Source organism: Lathyrus oleraceus, chromosome 5 (genome assembly GCF_024323335.1).
Source record: "Lathyrus oleraceus cultivar Zhongwan6 chromosome 5, CAAS_Psat_ZW6_1.0, whole genome shotgun sequence".
Classification (NCBI taxonomy): domain Eukaryota; kingdom Viridiplantae; phylum Streptophyta; class Magnoliopsida; order Fabales; family Fabaceae; genus Lathyrus; species Lathyrus oleraceus.
The window spans coordinates 312669659-312687635 of NC_066583.1; the positions used below are offsets into that span (position 1 = coordinate 312669659).

Sequence of the window (17977 nt, forward strand, 5' to 3'; positions counted from 1 at the left end):
GTTTCCCGTGCGGATTTGTGATTTTTCCCATTCCCACGTGGAGTTGTTGGTTTTCTACCCAGTATTCGGTAGATGTAAACCCTAATTGGTGGTTATCCCCACCAGAGTATGGCTACTACCCCGTATTCGGTAGTTGTAAGTCCTATCTTTTTTCCCCTAGCAGAGGTAACCTTTGTGGTTCGTTCTGGTTGGTGGTGGATTTTCTGTTGTTGTGGTTTTTATCCCCAACAGAGTTTACGTTTCCCTGTGGAATAAGTTGAATAAGTGCTCAGTATTTGGCCTTCATTCACCCTATCCCCAGTGGAGGTTGTGGTCTTCTACCCAGTATTCGGTAGTTGTAAATCCCATATGGTGATCTTTATCCCCATCGGAGTTTGTACCTTGTGGTACAGTCGGATAATTGTCGGATGCTTGCAATTTTATCCTAGCTGAGTCTTTGATTTCTACCAAGTAGTCGGTAGTGTTAACCTCTTGTTTCCTCAGCCAGATTTTGGTATTCTACCCCGTATTCGGTAGTTGTAAACCCTAATTTCTCCCCTTTACAGAGTTAACCTTGTTGTTCATCCTAACCGATGATGGTTACTCTTTGTGGTTATCTTCATTCGTTGTTTGATGTTGATATTCCCCTTTGCTTTTGGATAATTGCCGGATGCTAGCAATTTATCCTCAGCAAGTCTTCTGGATCATTGCCGTATGCTTGCAATGTTATCCCTTTTGAAGTCGCCAGTTGGGTCTTTTCACCGCTTGCTAGTGATTTGGTCCCCAGATCGTTGATTCTTTATCAAGGTATCCCCAGCTAGTCCCTGTGGATAATTGCCGGATGCTTGCAATTCATCCCCAGCGGATCATCTTTCATTTACCCGTTTGCTTGGTAATGATTGTTGCTCCTTTGATTGGTCATCTTTATATACCTAGTTTGGTACCCCGATGCCTTTCTTTTCGGTCGATTTATCCTTTGTTAACCCAGTAGCCGGTTGCGGATAATCTTCCATGCGAATATGTTATCCACGTTCTGACGGTAATGGATAATATATCTCATGCACTCTTCAGTTGAAACCTTTTGTGTTTCCCTAGTCGAGTAAGATTCGTTATTCCCTTTACGGAGTCGAATATTTGTTGTTTCGGATAATTGCCGGATGCTTGCAATTTATCCCTTTGAGTTGTCTTTCGTTTACCCGGATGCTTGGTATGGATTGTCTCTCTTTTGGTTAGTCACCTATTATATACTTCGGTATCTCTGGTGCCTCTTCCTTTTCGAGTATATTATTCACGGTCTGCCGGTAATGAATAATATATCTCTTTCACTCTTTGGGTGGAATCCTTTGTTGATTATCCCCAGTAGAGTAAGATTTGTATTCTTTGTAGAATCGAATACCCATCCTTTAACCAGTTTGTGTTTTGGATGATGAGTGTTTTGGCATATATACCAATTCACGTTTTCGGTAGATCACCTATTATATACCCAGTAACCGGTATCCTTGGTGTTTCTTACCATGCGAGTGTATTATCTACGGTCCGCCGGTAATAGATGATATATCTCATGCGAGTATTCTATCCACGTTCTGACGGTAATGGATATTGTATCTCATGCACTCTTTGGGTTTGTGTCCCCAGTTGAGTAAGATTCGTTTTTCTGTTGTGGATTCGAATGTCCATCCTGTAAGTCGATTTGCTTTTTCAAGCCCTCCTTTCGGATGATGAGTGTTTTGGCATATATACCAATTCACGCTTTGGTCGGTCACCTATTTTATACCTCGGTATCCCTGGTGTTCCTTCCTTTCTGCTCCCTATTATGACCTTGGTCCCTTGTGGAGTCAGATTTCCCTGAGTTTATGTACCTTTTTCAGGTCTTTCTCAGATGTTGGTTGATTGATATCTCTCACCCTTATACCGGTCTTAGATATTCATTCTTCCTGAGCTTGTTACCCTTCTGCAGGTAACACCTCGTCTTGTTGCTTTTCCCCGTGAGAGTCTCTTTGTTAGACATTTCTCCAGTGGGATTTCTTGTGGTGATTTTACCCTTTTGCTATATTGGTGGTTTCCCCAGTATATGCATTTTCCCGGTAGGGAGATTCTTTGTGGATCTTTTCCTGGTCCGAGTCCGGATTTTTATCCGAAGTATCCTTTGTGGATAGTTTGAGTCAGCTTGTTGTCTTTCCAATGGAGGTTGTCCTTTGGAATCTTTTGTTCCCCAGTGTGAGTCCTTTCACTTCCCCAGTGAGGTCTCCAGTCTGATTTCTGTTATCCCCTAATCAGAGTCGTGTCTTGCGCATGTTGTGTCAGTTTTGTTTCCCTAAATCGGAATCGTGTCCTGCTCACGCATTCTTTTTCTTTATTATCCCCTATAAGAGTCCATGAGAGTCTTGTTAATGTCTCTGTTCCTGGTGAGTGTATTACTCCGACGGATCGTCTTTTCTTCTGTGTGAATCATATTCCCCACAGAGTTTGTGTCTTTTGCATGCATACATTTTGCATCATGAGGTCTCTTAGGGACCAAAATTTGTCTCATTACTGTTATTTAAGCCCATTCTACCGCGTCGAGATGAAGATTTCTAAACTTCACTTCTCCGGCTAGAATGACCTTAAATAGGGGCATTTGTAAGACCCCAATTTTTGCCCTAAGATCCCTCATGGCATCATATCATATCATATCATTCATTTGCCTCAAGGATCATTGTGCACCTTTGCTTCCCTCCTAGTGGGTGGGTATCTTGTGAGTGTGATTCTTGATCACCAAGCATGTATTGCATTTGTATATCATTGCTTTTCATTTGTTTATTAACCAAAAGTACAAAAATATTGTCATCTAACCTTGTTACTTGCAGATGAAGCAAACTAGGTCAAAACAGTCAAATCATTCATTGAGCAATGGATGGTGGCCATTCTTGCAGAATTTGGGCACCATGATCATTCATTAAGAGTTCATATGAGTTGTGACATCATTTGGAATCAAGATCTCAAGAGAAAGAGGCTTGAAATTCATCAAAGCAGGGCTCAGTCAACCAAAACCCTAGCAAAGTCAACTGTGGTCAACTGTGCATTTAATCAAGGATTTGAAGGTGTGAGATGGTTGGAAAGGTCTCATTCATGTCCATACAAGCCTCATATAACATTTCAAAGATCATCATTGAAGAATTTGAGGTCAGACAAGAAGTTTCCCAAAATAGCATATGACCTGTAATTTCAAACTGCCCAAAATGGAAAGTCCTTCTCCTCAACTTTACATGTCCAAGAAAGCTTCAAATCAAATTTTGTCCAACATAAAAGTTGAAGATCTTGCTCTCACCTTTCCAAAAAGTCCAAGAACACTCATTTCTCATTTATGGTTGGCAAGTTATGATCAAATCATTTTCAAGAATTTTGGAATTTCAAGGAGGCATAACTTTCAAACCATTTGGCCAATTTGGGTGATTCTTTTTTGAGCAAACTCCATTTGACATGTACTATCATAATCCATCATTACATTTCATCAAAAATCATCACATCAAAAGGTCATTTTTCAAGTGAACCATTTAAATTTTGGTGGGAAAAAAGGTGATTTTGAAAAGCATTCACAATTTTCATGCCAAACCATTTCCAATCACTTCAAAACAGGTTTTGTGACTTGCTTCAACTGATTTTCTACTGTTCCATTGGTTCAATTGGAAAAAGGGCAATTTTGCCAAATGGCATAACATGTGCATTTTCACTAATCCATTCCAATTGTTGCTAATCATGTTTACCAAGTGTATTAACAGGTACTATATAGTCCTAATCATAACAGAAAATTGGGGGAGGAATCACAATCTCAGATCCAAACAGAAAAATCACCAAATTCTCTCAAATTTGTTCAAACTTTTTCTCACTTTTTCATCAAATTGCATCATTCTTCTTGCTTTCTTTTGTGCTAATCCTCATCTGCAGATGCTATTGAAGAACTGTTGAAGAAGAATCGTGGCAAATCTTGAAGATTCTTGACTGTTGAAACCTTGAACTTCATATGGCAGTTTGAGAATTCTTTGATCCTGAGCATTGATTGAGCTGAATTATTGCTTGCATTCATCTTCTACAACACCATAGATCATCTGTTTTTGCAATTGGAGGCTTGAAACGCGCGAACCTAGATCTGCTCCATCAAAGAGGTTAGAACTCGAATGCTTCAATTCTCACAATTAGCATATGGCTTTGGTAGATCTTGTAACATAGAACACACTGCAAGTTAGATCGTGCGATTTCATTGAATATTAAGCAAGATATCTTGATTTTTAGTTTGCATGCCAAAACTTCTTTGCTTCGAATCTTTTGCTGTGGTGAAAATTAGATGAAATTAAGGATAGATTAGTGATCTATGAAGTGAGACGGTTCGATCCATATATCATTTGTCCATTTCTGTGAGGTTTTGTTCATGAGCATGATGAATGAGGAAGAACACGATGAAGCTGTTTGAATTTCTTTCCCAGAACGCGTTTCAATCCATTTGCCTGTGTTTGCATGCCGTTTCTATGTTTTTCCGCCATGTAGCCATTCACGCGCTGCCACCTCACTTAATGAAACGCAACATTTCATTAAGTGAGCGTCTGAATTACCAAAATGCCATCCGTGCCGTTTAATTTCATTTTAATTTCCAAATTTTATTTCATTTCATGATTAAACTTCAAAAAATCATAAAAACTTCATGGATGATCCAAATTGAGTGGGAATTTTTGCATTCATCTCCATTTTTCATCTAGTTTTTTATAGGCATGATAACACAAGTTGTGCACGGCTGGTTTTTATTTTGGTCTAATGTCTTTGTTCATGTATGCTTTTTGCCTATGTTTTGCCATTTCATTCATGAAATCTTGATGCTTGCTCCAAAATGCTTGAAATTTTATATGCATGATCTAGACTCACTCCTGGTCATTTTGGTATATGGTTTGCTAATTTTGCATTTCTGGATTAGGAGATATGATGTTATCTTTGGAGGTGTGATAATGTATGTCACACCATGTCTTGTTCATGTTCCTAATTTTATTTTCCATACTTATGCTATGCCAATTGCCCTGGATTTTTGCATGCTAATACTTAGGGATGTCTAGTTTGCTTGTGATTTTTCCTGGAATTTTGGAATACATTTTCTATTTGTTTGAGAATTTTCCCTCTGTCTGGTCAATTGTTGATATTTTGTGAGTCATGATATCATATGGTTTGTGAAATCCTTGTGGTTTATTGGATGAGCATGAAATTTGGCATGTGTATTATATACATCTTAAAGGTTGCCATGGCTTTGATCTCATTCATTTCTCATGTTTGATTCCTGTTTTATGATTGCATGAATTTGATACATGATTTGTGGTCTTGTATGAGCTTGTATGAACATGCTTTGACTTGTTGATTTTAATTGACTGGCTTCCCTTTATCCAAATGCCATGAAATTTGGTGTGTTGCTCATTCAATGTGTTCTGTTTAAGCATGATTTTTCCTAGAATTTATTGAGCCATTTTGGTATTGATATGCTTGTGTTCATTCTGTTTACATCATTGAGTTCTCATCTTGCCTAGTTTGACATGATTTGCTTATGAAATGCAATTGGTGTATAGTTTTGATATGGGACCAACTGGAATTTGTTCTTATTTGATAAATCTTGATTTTGATCAAGTTTCATGCTCTGTTTTAAATTTTTTCTCCTCCTTTGATCCTAGGCTTTGGCCTAAGGGTTCACTTCTCACATTTGAGTTTGATTTTCAGGTTGAAGAAGCAATTGCTTTAAGGAGATTAATTCAAGTTGATTGAGTTTGGTTTATTTGATTGTGATGAACTAACTTGGTTTGTTTTGTAGGATGCTAACTCATTTGATTTGAGTTTGTGCTTTGCACCTATGATTGATTGTGTTGACTGTTGGTTCATATCTTGTCTGTTTTGACTTTGTGATTGGTATACTGATTATATTTGATTGATTTCAGGTACCATAGTTGTTTTAGTTCCTTTGAGAACTTGCTATTACTTTGCTTGATAGCATTAACATTGAGGTTGAATCTCTTGTCTCCATGTAGTCTGGAAGACCTGGCTTGTTATTTAGCCAGACACCTGTATGAAGTCCTCCTTAAGAGGCAATGTTTGTGATTATTTAAATTTTGTCCCCAAGCAGGTGAAGTCCTTTTAATAAGTGTAGCACCTCAAATTTGCACCTATCATTGTACATACATTTTCATATTAGGTCATAGCATATCATGGTCCATTGCATAGCATTGCATTGCCCCCATTTGCCTCAAGTGCAAGCAAGTCAAGAATTAGGTCAAACTAATCAGGAGATCAGTCAACCAAGCAAGCAAGTGTGTTTTTCATTGAGCCAAGGCCCTAGGGTTTGTCCAACAAGTTCACATGACTTGGAGGTCCATTTGAAGTGTTTAAGCCAAGGGTTGGATGTTCAGAGGTCATCAGTTCATGCACAATCAGTCAGAAACCCTAGAAAAGTCAAAGTTGGTCAACTGTGGTTGATTTTATGGTTTTGATGGATGGATTTGGTTTGAGAGAGCTTATTCATGTCCCAATAGGCCTCATATGTCATGGCAATCAACATCATTGAAGAATTTGAAGCCAATCAGAAAATTTCCAAAAATAGAAAGTGGACCTGTAATTTTAACTGCCAAAAATGGAAACTTCTTGATCCCAAACTTACATCATGATACAAGCTTCAAATGAATTTTTGCCCAACATGAAAGTTGAAGATCTTGTTCTCCCATTTCCAAAAAGTCCAAGAACTCTCAATTCCCATGTATGGTTGTCAAGATATGATCAAATCATTTTCACAAAATCTTGAACTTCAAAAGGCCATATCTCTCAAACCATTTGGCCAATTTTGGTGGGGTTTTTTCCTACAAACCACATTTCATCTCCTCTTTCCAAAAATGTAAATTTCATGCATCAAAACCTTACCATGCAAAATGGCATTTTTGGACCTAACCTAATTAATTTCAAGTGTGGACCAAAGTTGACTTTTTGATTTAAGTATTTTCAACACATTTGGCCATTTGGGAATTGTTTGGAAGGTCATTTGAGACTTGTTTGAGGCCCAAACTCGGCCAGACTTCACACCTCCATATGCATATGTTCAAAGTTAGCAAATTGGCAACTTCACTTCATTTGTGATAATCATGTTTAAGACTTCCATTACCAATGTTAAACAGATGATATAAATGATATTTTCTGTCATTTGAGCAACCCTAGCAGCTGCCTAAACACACAGAAACTCTCATTCTCTCTCAATTTGCATTTTTGCATATTGCATTTTCTGGCCAAAATCTCCAAAGCACTCGAGCAAGCCATTGTTTATTCACCATCCAAGCATCATTTCAAGCACATTTCAACTGCCATATCACATCTGGAAGGTCATTTTCGTGCACTGTTATTCCAAAGCAATTTCCATGGCAACTCGAGTTCTGGACCAAAGCAAGCATCCATGAGCCAAGTTCCTTTTATCATTCAACTTGTGGAAGCATAATTTGCATCTGTTTGAGCATATCCAAGCCAGAAAATACCTGAATCTCCATCTGCTCTTCACTTTTGGTCAGTTTTCGATTTACTCATTTTCCTAAACCATGCCATGTGTTAGATAGATCTTAATATGCTGAGTCCAATGAGCTTTGCCTCATGTAATTTGGTTAAGTATTTTGCAAGAAATCTGGAAATAAAGATTGTTGTTCATATGCTTTTTCGCTCGATTCTCTCTCCATAGTTTGTTTCCATGAAAATGAAGCTTGGATTTGTCATGTGTGTGCTCTAATGGTTCTATTGATATGCTCATTATTCATTTCTGGAAATTTTTGTTCATAAGCAAAGTTTTGATGTTGATTTTCTTCTGTTCGATTCATGAACTATGCTGTGTTATATTGAAAATCGATGCTGGATCCTTGTTTGCCTTGCCATGCTGAATGCTTCTGTGTATTCATTTTGTAATCCTGGGAAATTTCATGAAACTCGATTTTTGAAGGAGATGATATTGTTACTGTTGGATATAAACCCTAATTGCATAAGCCTTGCCCAGAACTTGTATTTTCACGTGCTGCATTGTTGCTGTTCACCCATACTAGCCAATAGAATTATTTCATTCTCATGGCCAAAACGACATCGTCTGATTAAGTGGACTCAATATTTACAGCTTTGCCACTCGGACCATTTAATTTCAATATTAATCCATTTAATTTTCAATAATTATTTCATTTGATCATCAATCTTGCAAAAATCATAACTCGTGCATTTCAAATCCAAAATTCATGAAGTTTTTTCCATCATATTCACATGAATGTCTACTTTTTTATCATGATTTTTATTGATTTTTTGGATGGCTGGATTTTTTATGGCATTAGAGTTCTTGACATGTATGCACATTTTGTACCTTTTGCCAATTCTTTTGTGAAATGATGAGGATGTATCCAATGCCCCTGAAATTTTTTGTGGTTAATCTACACTCATTCATGTTTGTTTTGATGTAGAGTTCTTGAATTTATCATATGTGGTTTGTGAGATATGAATTTTTGAAGTAGGGTGTGACAATTTGTGTCACACCAATGATATTCTATTTCATGATTTTTGTTGACATGCTTCCTGACTTCCAATTAATGTGAAATTTTGCATGAACCTTCTCTTATGTGTCTAGTTGACTTGTGATTTTTCCTGGAATTAATTATGTCATTTCCTAATTGTTTGAGATTTTTCTCCCCTGCCTAGTCAATTGTTGACTTTGTGTGATACATCTTGCCATTCCATTTGGGAAATTCTCATATCTTATTGGATGATCATGAAATTTCACATGTGCATACTAGACATCTTAAGCTTTGCATTGGTGTTAATCCCATTCATTTCTCATCTGTTTTCATTTAGTTATGATTTTTTGAAGTTGATACATGTTTGTTTGACTTCTTTGAGCATGATTGAAATTGTTTTGACTTTCTGATTTTAATTGACCATCTTCCCATGATCCAATTGAGCTGAAATTTTATATGCATGTCATGTTATGGATTTTGATTGAGCATGAATTATTTGGTGATTTTTGGAATTGATTATGTTTGGTTTTGAGCTAAGTCTTGCTGTTGACTTCTTTGAGCATGTTCAAATTTGCTTTGACTTTATGATTTTCATTGACTGCCTTTCACTTGTCCAAATGTGATGAAATTTTACATGCTTACCATGCTAGGTGTTAGGATTGATCATGATTTATCTGGTGATTTTTGAAAATGTTTGAGTTGACTTTTGATGCAAGTCATTCTGTTGACTTCTTTGAGCTCTCCCTTGCCATGCTTTGACTTTTTTTGCTTATGAATTGATGATGATGCATGATATAAACTTGAGACCAATTGAGCTTGCTTCTTAAATGTTTGAACTTGATTTTGGTTGACTTTCATTTGCTGTTTTGACTTTTTCATTCCTTTTTGACCCTAGGCTTGCCCTAGTGGTCCAGTTACTTACTGTTGAGCTTATGTTTTCAGGTTGAACACCAAATGACCAATGAGATCAATTTCTTTTGATTAAGCTTGTTCGAATATCATTGTCTAACCTCTTGGTTTTGTAGGTGGCTTGACTCATATGATTTGAGTCTTGTGCTTTGCACATTGGTCCCTCTGTGTTGACTGTTGTTTCCCAATTCCTTTTGCTTTGACTGTTGAACTGTGTACTGATCTGTTTGACCATTTCAGGTACCATTAGTTGCTTAAATTCTTTGAACTTGCTTTGCTTTGCTATTTAGCAACTTGCTTGAGGTATAATTCCTTTTTCTTCATGTAGTCTGGAAGACCTGGCCTGTTACTTGGCCAGGCAACTGTCTGAAGTCCTCCTTAAGAGGCAATGTTTGTGTATGTTTAATTTGTCCTTGTACAGAGTCAAAGACCTCCTAAGCGAAGAGGCAATTGGCAGAACCAAGGGATAAGCAACCTATCCCCTGCTATTCAGTGTGTCTTCTGTTTTGCTCACACCACTGTGTTGATGCATTGCAGATACAAACCCAAGATCTTGTGCAATTGCACAGTTGAGTCAGTATCAAATGTGTAGAAGGGTTCCCACTTTCTGAACCCACACATTCTTGTCAAATGCTCTCCCTGGCCAGGGATAGAAGCAATGAGGCACACCCCTCATCTCCTTTCATCTGCTTCACCTTAGCCCCTCAATGGCAAGGTTAAGAGCAACACTCACCCCATTCCAGAGGTTTGTTTGTTGAGGTTGATGTGACCCCTCGACTAAAACCTAACCCTTGTTTGAGCCACTTGCTTGTGTATAGTGTGTGCTACCTGTGCTTGCATGTTTGTTTGACTTGCTTCCTGTGCAAGTTAGGTTTAGTTTAGACTAATCCTTGTTTGCTTTCGCCCTCGTTGCGATCCTTTCTCTCGCCCTCGTTGCGATCGAGCCTTTTCCTTTCTCTCGCCCTCGTTGCGATCGAGCCTTTTCCTTTCTCTCGCCCTCGTTGCGATCGAGACTTTCCCTTTCTCTTGCCCTAGTTGCAATCGAGACCTTTGTCCCTCCGTAGCCGAACTACGGCAACTCTGATTCTCATGTTCAGATGAGATACGTAGGCACGAGATGCGATGTCTTGTCGAGTTTGACTAACAACTAACGCTAATTCTCTTCTCTCGCCCTCGTTGCGATTGAGACCTTTTTTTCTCTCGCCCTCGTTGCGATTGAGACCTCCCCTTTCTCTTGCCCTAGTTGCAATCGAGACCCTTGCTTCCTGTGCAAGTTTGGTGTGTGTGTGGCTTGCTTCCTGTGCAAGTCATGACTAGGATAGGTTGGCCCTCGTGCCATTTAGCTAGAAACCTTAACTTAGGGACGATTTTGCATGACAACATCTAGGCTCGAGTCGTAGTCTCCCTAGAGTTGTGTCACCCTCTGTTATCTGGTTAGGCTAGGTCCTTTTTCCCTGCGTAGGGGAACTACATCGCCCTGATCTTCACACCAGATGAAGTATGTAGGCAGGAGATTGAGCTGATCTCTCCGGGCGCCCTTTTTCTTTTTTGTGTGTGTTGTTTGACAGTTGCTAGGCTCGAGTGCCTGACTCCTTAGCAATTTGTTGTCTGTTTGTTTGAGTGTGTGCTTGACAGTTATAGGCTCGAGTCCCCGACTCCCTATTAACCTGTTGTGTTGGAAGCCGATGTAAGTCCATCGAGTGGCATTTGGGTTCCAGTGTGTGTGTTTAGGTTCGGATGCTGATGTAAGTCCAGTGATTGGCATTCGGGCTCCATGTTTGCCTTTGTCTTGTTTGTTTGTGTGCGTGTCAGCCGAGCTACGAATGCTCTGATTCTTCTCTCGTCCGAGAAGATACGTATGCATAGGATGCGACATCCTAGCGAGCATGTGTCGTTTCCCCATTCCGAACTACTTCGACTCTGATGTCTATGCCTGATAGACTAAGTAGGCCCAGGATGCGACATCCTGCCGAGTCAGTTTCAGTCAGTTTCTTTTGTCTCTTTCAGCCAGTGTGTGTGAGTTTGAGCAGTGTTTAGCAACCAATATTCTTTCCTTTTGTGCGTGGATCCCGTCAAGTACGACGGATGCGTAGGGGTGCTAATACCTTCCCTTCGCATAACCGACTCCCGAACCCATTCTCTTTGGTCGCGAGACCATGTTCTTTCCAGGTTTACTTCGAGCGTTTCCTTTCCCTCTTTTGGGATAAATAACGCACGGTGGCGGCTCTGTTGTTTCTTTCTTTTCCCGCCGATTTTTCGCGTAATGCGACAATAAGGCAATTGGTAGACAAAAGAGATATGTAGCCTATCTCCTACTATTCTGTGAGTCACTCACCTTGCTCACACCACATGTGTTGATGCATAGTGAGTAAAAGCCCAAGATCTATCGAGTCATTAACTTGTGGAGAGAGTTCCAACTTTCTGAACTCCCACACCTTCTGATATTCAATGCTCTCCCTGACCAGGGATAAGAGTGATGAGGCACACCCCTCATATCCTTTCATCTGCTTCACCTTGGCTCTCAATGTCAAGGTTAAGAGCACCATTTACCCTATTCCAGTTGACTTTTAAGTCTAACCCTTTGCTTGAGCCTAATTGTTTGGTTATAGAGTGTGCTAAATGATTTTGTTTGATTGATTACTTCATATGTACATGTTTGCTTGCATACCTTTGTGCATTTATCATCATTGATTGTTCATTATTGCATGATCATCATTTCATATCTTTGGGACTTGTTTGAGTTTGCCCATTGAGGACAACTGTAAGTCCATTCATTGGCCATTGTTCCTATGATTTGGAAGGGATTGAGTGTAAGACCATTTCATTGGTCACTCATGTCCATTGCTTAGTGCTTTCTGTTTGTTTGTAGTATGTGAGGATACAATTGTAAGACCATGTTCTTGGCATTTGTACTCCTATGATCATCTGTTGGAGATCAGAGTAAGCCCAGATAGATTGGCATCTGATATCCATCTTTTCATTTGTGTTTGCTATGTGAGGATACAATAATAAGACCATGTTGTTGGCATTTGTACTTCCTATGATCATCCTTTGGAGGTTGGTATAAGCCCAGATAGATTGGCGTCTGACATCCATGTTTTGTTTTCTTTTGGGAGATTAGAGTAAGACCAATTATTGGCATCTGACATCCACTCTTTTGTTCTGTTTTGCTTTTGTGAGATTGGAGTAAGACCATTTATTGGCTTCCGGTATCATGGTTGTGTTTTAGGAGATTGGTGTAAATCCATTCATTGGTATCCGATATCCGCTTTTGCGTGTGAGATTGGTATAAGTCCATTGATGGCATCCGGTATCACCTTGCTTTTTTTGTTGCTTGCTTGTTTTGTTGCCTTATTCCAAAGGACACACTTGAATCATCTTCTATATGATTTCAAGAGGTGAACTTCTAGGAAGTTTTACACTCCTTCATCCACACCCTTTTTGTTTCAAAATCCCTTTTCACTTGTTGACTTTTAAAAACTTGTAAATGCATGTTGTGCAAACATTCTCATCCTCTTTTCAAATTAGAAACCTGGACCTTAAGTCCTTGACTTTTCAAACTTCACTTTTCATAACACTTCTTTGAATTGAACCTTAATCATAACCTTGACCATATTTTGTGAATAATCATAATCAATTAACTTCACCCATTCAATTGTTTTGGCTTTGTCCATTGTTAATATGTTTTCATACATTAGCCATAGGTTTCAATTACCATAGTGGTTGATGTAAATCTTACCTTATCCTTAGTGAGTTGATTGTAAGTCTTCCATACTTATTATAGGGTTAACCCCTCACTAGTATGTTGAAGCCGTCCTCGCATGGTGGATTGTTGATTCGGGTTGAGTTTTCTCCCATTGGTAATGAAAAGCCTTAGTGCTTGTGTTTTAAAATTGAACTCACTAATTTTTGGAAATCTTTTAGCCGAACTACGGCGTTTTGATCCTTACCTTTGATGGAAGGTACGTAGGCAACGGGTTCATCCGTTCGAACACAAAAATAATAAAAATGTACATTCTTTTCTCATCTTCCCATTCATGTTTGCACAATATGTCATAAACAAATAAACATTTTTATACAACAAGAGTGAAAAGGGCTCCCTAGGAGTACCTAGGACGTGATGGGTGCCTAACACCTTCCCATTGCATAATTTACCCCTTTCCCAGATTCTCTGATCTTTTTCATTAGTTTTCTACGTGTAAAACTTCTTAGGCTTTTGTTCGCTTTTTAGCCAGTCCTTTGGATAAATAAAAGTGCGGTGGCGACTCGATTTCTTTGTATACTTTGCTTATGGTTTAATCAATAAATCATATAGCGGCGAATATACCGCTACAGGATCCCACATACAAATCTCTCCCTGGAGGTGCGACTGAAGTCTAGACTGAAGACTTGGTTAAAAGTCTTGTCTGAGGGCTTGATAAAAGTCTCGCTCGAAAGGTTCAATGCCTCACCTTAGGGACTTATAGACTCATCAGTCAGGCTCAATATTGTTAGAACAAGATTTGGTTCTGCATCTATACCTTGAGTTTTGATGATAATAATGTTGTATTTGTGTGAGAACAATGCTGGTACCCTAATGGTTTTTAATTGTGTAACTTTAACAACCAGTTCTGATTCTGATCATATGATGTGCAACATCATCAGTTTCTGAACTTTGCATTCCAAATTCGCTTATGCACTGCTTTAGAAGTTCTGAAAGACGCCAAAATTGTTGCTGCAATATTTTTTCTGCTTCTGTGTTATTTCACCCATCAGAAGCTTCTGAGGAGGCTCTCTATTGTTGTTGTAATGTTCTCTTAGTGTTTGCTTTTAGACATGACTCTGATTAACAAACTTCTGAAGAACGGAAAGCTTCTGAAGTTGTGTTATGTAGCTGAAGATTCTGAATATCTCAAGACAGACGATTAAAGTTATCAAGGTTCTGACTGAGGATTCTGAAGACTCTGAAGAACTGAAGTCAGACTACTGACGTTGTCAAGGTTCTGACCAAAGGTTCTGAAGTTTCTGAATCTATCTCTTTATTTCTTCACTTCATGCTTCAATCATCTTTTATCAGAAGCCAATGAATCTGAAGATAAGATCAAATGGGAATGTGATCAAATAGTACATAGTACAAATCGAACAACCTTTCCGCTACCCGATTTCGTGGGCAAGGATTGTACTATTCATCACACTTGTCACTGAAGTTGTGGGCGAAAGGATAGTGATAACATGAAATAATATCACATTCTGGGACTCGATTTAATTCAATTATATTATTATTCGCTTCAATTTATTTCATTTTATTCGATACTACTGGGTATTTTTCCTTCTATTTATCTCAGGTAGCTTATTTGAAGCATAAGTGAAAAAGGAAGAAAAGGAGGTGCAAAAAGGAATGAAGAGAAGCAATTTCACTAAAGCCCAACCCAAAACTACAAGCCATGAGCGCTGAGCCTGTGACGACCGCCACACAAGGTGTGACGAGCGTCACACCCTGCTGCCTTGTGTTACGAGCGTAACACATGGTGTGACGGACGTCACACCATTATCCTATATTTTTGGCTTCAGAAACGCAACAGAGGCACGTTGATGCCTATTCTTCCGCTTGACTCCGGAAACGTGAAGACCAATTACGCAAGGCACTTTTGGAAACGGTTAAAAAAGTGGATTAGTATAAATAGGACCAATTATGGAACCCTAAAGAGTTCAGAATTTTTTCCCAGTTTTTGGCATAACTTTATTTTTACTACTTTCTATTTTTTTCACCATTCTACCTTTATTTGCAATTTTTATTTTCTTTTCCAGTCAATCCTTCAGCACTTAATTAATTTTTCACACAATAGTTTCTACACCAAAAGCTATTGTGTATCTTTTGCTGGATCTAACCTTACGTTAGATCCTAGATTTTTATTCCTTCACTTTTTATTTTCCTGTCCGATTGAAGAATTCAAGAACAAATCCAATCGGTCTGTGGTGGAGTGTTCAAGATTGCCATTAATTATTCAGGTTCTTTAATTATTGTTTGAATTTATATATGCCCTGCATTATTGTTTATTTATATTGTTTGCCTGAGATGGATTTATTTAAGCATGACGATTGTTTAGATCTGTTTAGCATGTCCGGCTAATTTATTTAGGTATCGGTATGTAAAGTAAGCGGAATGAAGGAATCAAAACTAAGTTGGCTTAATTACGTTTAAAAATAAAATCACTCTTTTTATGGTCTCAATTTACAGGTTTAATACCAAGGTTTTTGTACGAGAGTAAAAGACTAAAGAAGTTAAAATCAATAGAACGAAAGTTTGAGTTTTTAACTGGACAGTGTAAATTGGACATTAATTCTAGATCAGGGCGAAAGCAATTTTTAGAGTTAATTAAATTCTAACCTTTTTCAAAAAGTATTTTTAAAAGTTAAATGTGAGAACGAGAGTTAAGCATTTGAATTTAATTATATAATCTAAGTCAACAGAGCGAGAGTTTGAGACGAGGGTGTTTAAACGATTAGTATTTTCTTAAAAAGAGTTTTTATAGATTCTATTGTTTTCAAAAAGTGATTTTGGACTTAACTAATAAGTGACAGCTACGTTAATTTAAAGTCATGGTCTATTCAACAGAGCGAGAGTTTGAGAGAAGACTTTTAATCAATGGTGTCCACTGAAAAGATTTATTTTAAAACCAAGAAACCAACGAAGACTTGATTCCCTAATTACGACGAACTACATACTGATATCCGTTTAATTGATATTTAACCTAGATCTTATTTTAGTTTTAGCTTTTCCCCCAAACAATCAAAGTACCATCCGCCTTAGCTTTACGAAGTAACCTTAGAAAACGGTATATCGATTCATAAGTCCCTGTGGGATCGATATCTTTTTAAACTACGCGATAGAACTGTGCACTTGCAGTTAGTACCCCAATTCGACTCATAAAGTCGTGATCAAGTTTTTGGCGCCGTTGCCGGAGACTTTTATTTAGTCGATATCGTAATTCTTCTGTTACGCTGTAGAGACTAAGGCAATTTTTATTTCTTCTTTTTTCGTTGATTTGTATGCCACACACTCGCTCACAAGGCGAGCCGTTTTACTTACGAATCAACGACATCGAACTATATCTCCGAGTCTTACGACGAATTCGGGAATATCGTGTTGCAAACAATCTCCCTCCTATCGAAATTCCTGATATCAAAAATCTTCTTCCTTCACCGATACCCGAAATGGCAGAACCAGCTCGTGCTCTTCGAGATTACGCCGCTCCATCGCAAGATGAGCCGCATTCGAGTATTGCTCCACCCGCAATCGAAGCAAACAACTTTGAACTTAAGCCTTCGCTGCTACAGGCAGTGCAACAAAATTAATTCTCTGGAAATCCCACCGAGGATCCAAACCTTCATTTATCCGTATTTGTCCAATACGTTGATACTGTTAAAGCTAATGGTGTCACTTCAGAGGCAATTCGACTTCGTCTTTTTCCTTTCTCGTTAAGAGATAAAGCTAGAAGATGGCTTCAGTCTCTTCCTTCCAACTCAGTTACCACATGGAACGAGTTGAAGAAAGTCTTCCTTGCCCGATATTTTCCTCCAAGCAAAACAGCTATGTTGAGAGCCCAGATAAATGGATTTAAACAGAAAGATAACGAGTCTCTTTTCGAAGCATGGGAAAGATACAAAGACATGATGAGACTTTGTCCACACCATGGTTTAGAGGACTGGTTAGTGATTCATACCTTCTATAATGGTCTCTTGTACAACACAAGGTTAACAATAGACGCCCCAGCAGGTGGTGCACTTATGGATAAACCTTATGCCGATGCTTATCAACTTATCGAAAGCATGGCCCAAAACCATTATCAGTGGGGAAGCGACCGAGCAATGGTAGAGAAACCTCAAACAAAAAGTGGTATGTACGAGATAAGTAGCCTTGATCATGTAAATGCAAAAGTGGAAGCCCTTGCCCAGAAAATTAAAAGTTTGAATGTATCACCTCCAACCACCGTAGTTGCCGCAACTCAGAATTGCGAAGTCTGTGGAATCCAAGGTCACACTCCTGCAGATTGTCAACTCCTAACAGGAATCCAAGCAGAGCAAGTGAATTATGCTCAAGGAAATCCCTACTCGCACACCTATAACTCAAACTGGAAGAATCATCCTAATTTTTCATATAAGAATAATAATGCTTTATACGCACCAGGACAAGCTCCAAATCAAGCCCCAACTATACCTCCTGGATATCAAAAGCCGACCCCATCTACACCTAACAATAATGTTCCTAGGAAATCCAACTTGGAAATAATGATGGAGAACTTCATAGCTTCTCAACAGCAAACCAATAAAGATTTCTTAAACCAGAATATACACACTAGCGAACAAATCAAACAACTAGCAAGTAAAGTAGATGCCTTGGCTACCCATAATAAAATGCTGGAAACACAAATATCACAAGTAGCTCAACAACAAGCGCCTACTGCTGCCCCAACTGGTACATTTCCTGGACAGCCCCAACCTAACCCGAAAAGCCACGCTCATGCAATCATACTAAGAAGTGGAACGGAAGTGGAAGGACCAATAGATCCAAGAACTGAAAACCAAAA

At 38.6% G+C, this 17977-nt stretch overlaps 1 non-coding gene across 1 annotated transcript; it reads right to left on the bottom strand.

The window, feature by feature from the left end:
* Nucleotides 1–16982: 16982 nt before the first annotated feature.
* Nucleotides 16983–17089, bottom strand: LOC127088463 (small nucleolar RNA R71). The gene has a single exon (XR_007790297.1). It is a non-coding gene; the product is annotated as a small nucleolar RNA R71 (small nucleolar RNA).
* Between the last annotated feature and the right edge of the window lie 888 nt (nucleotides 17090–17977).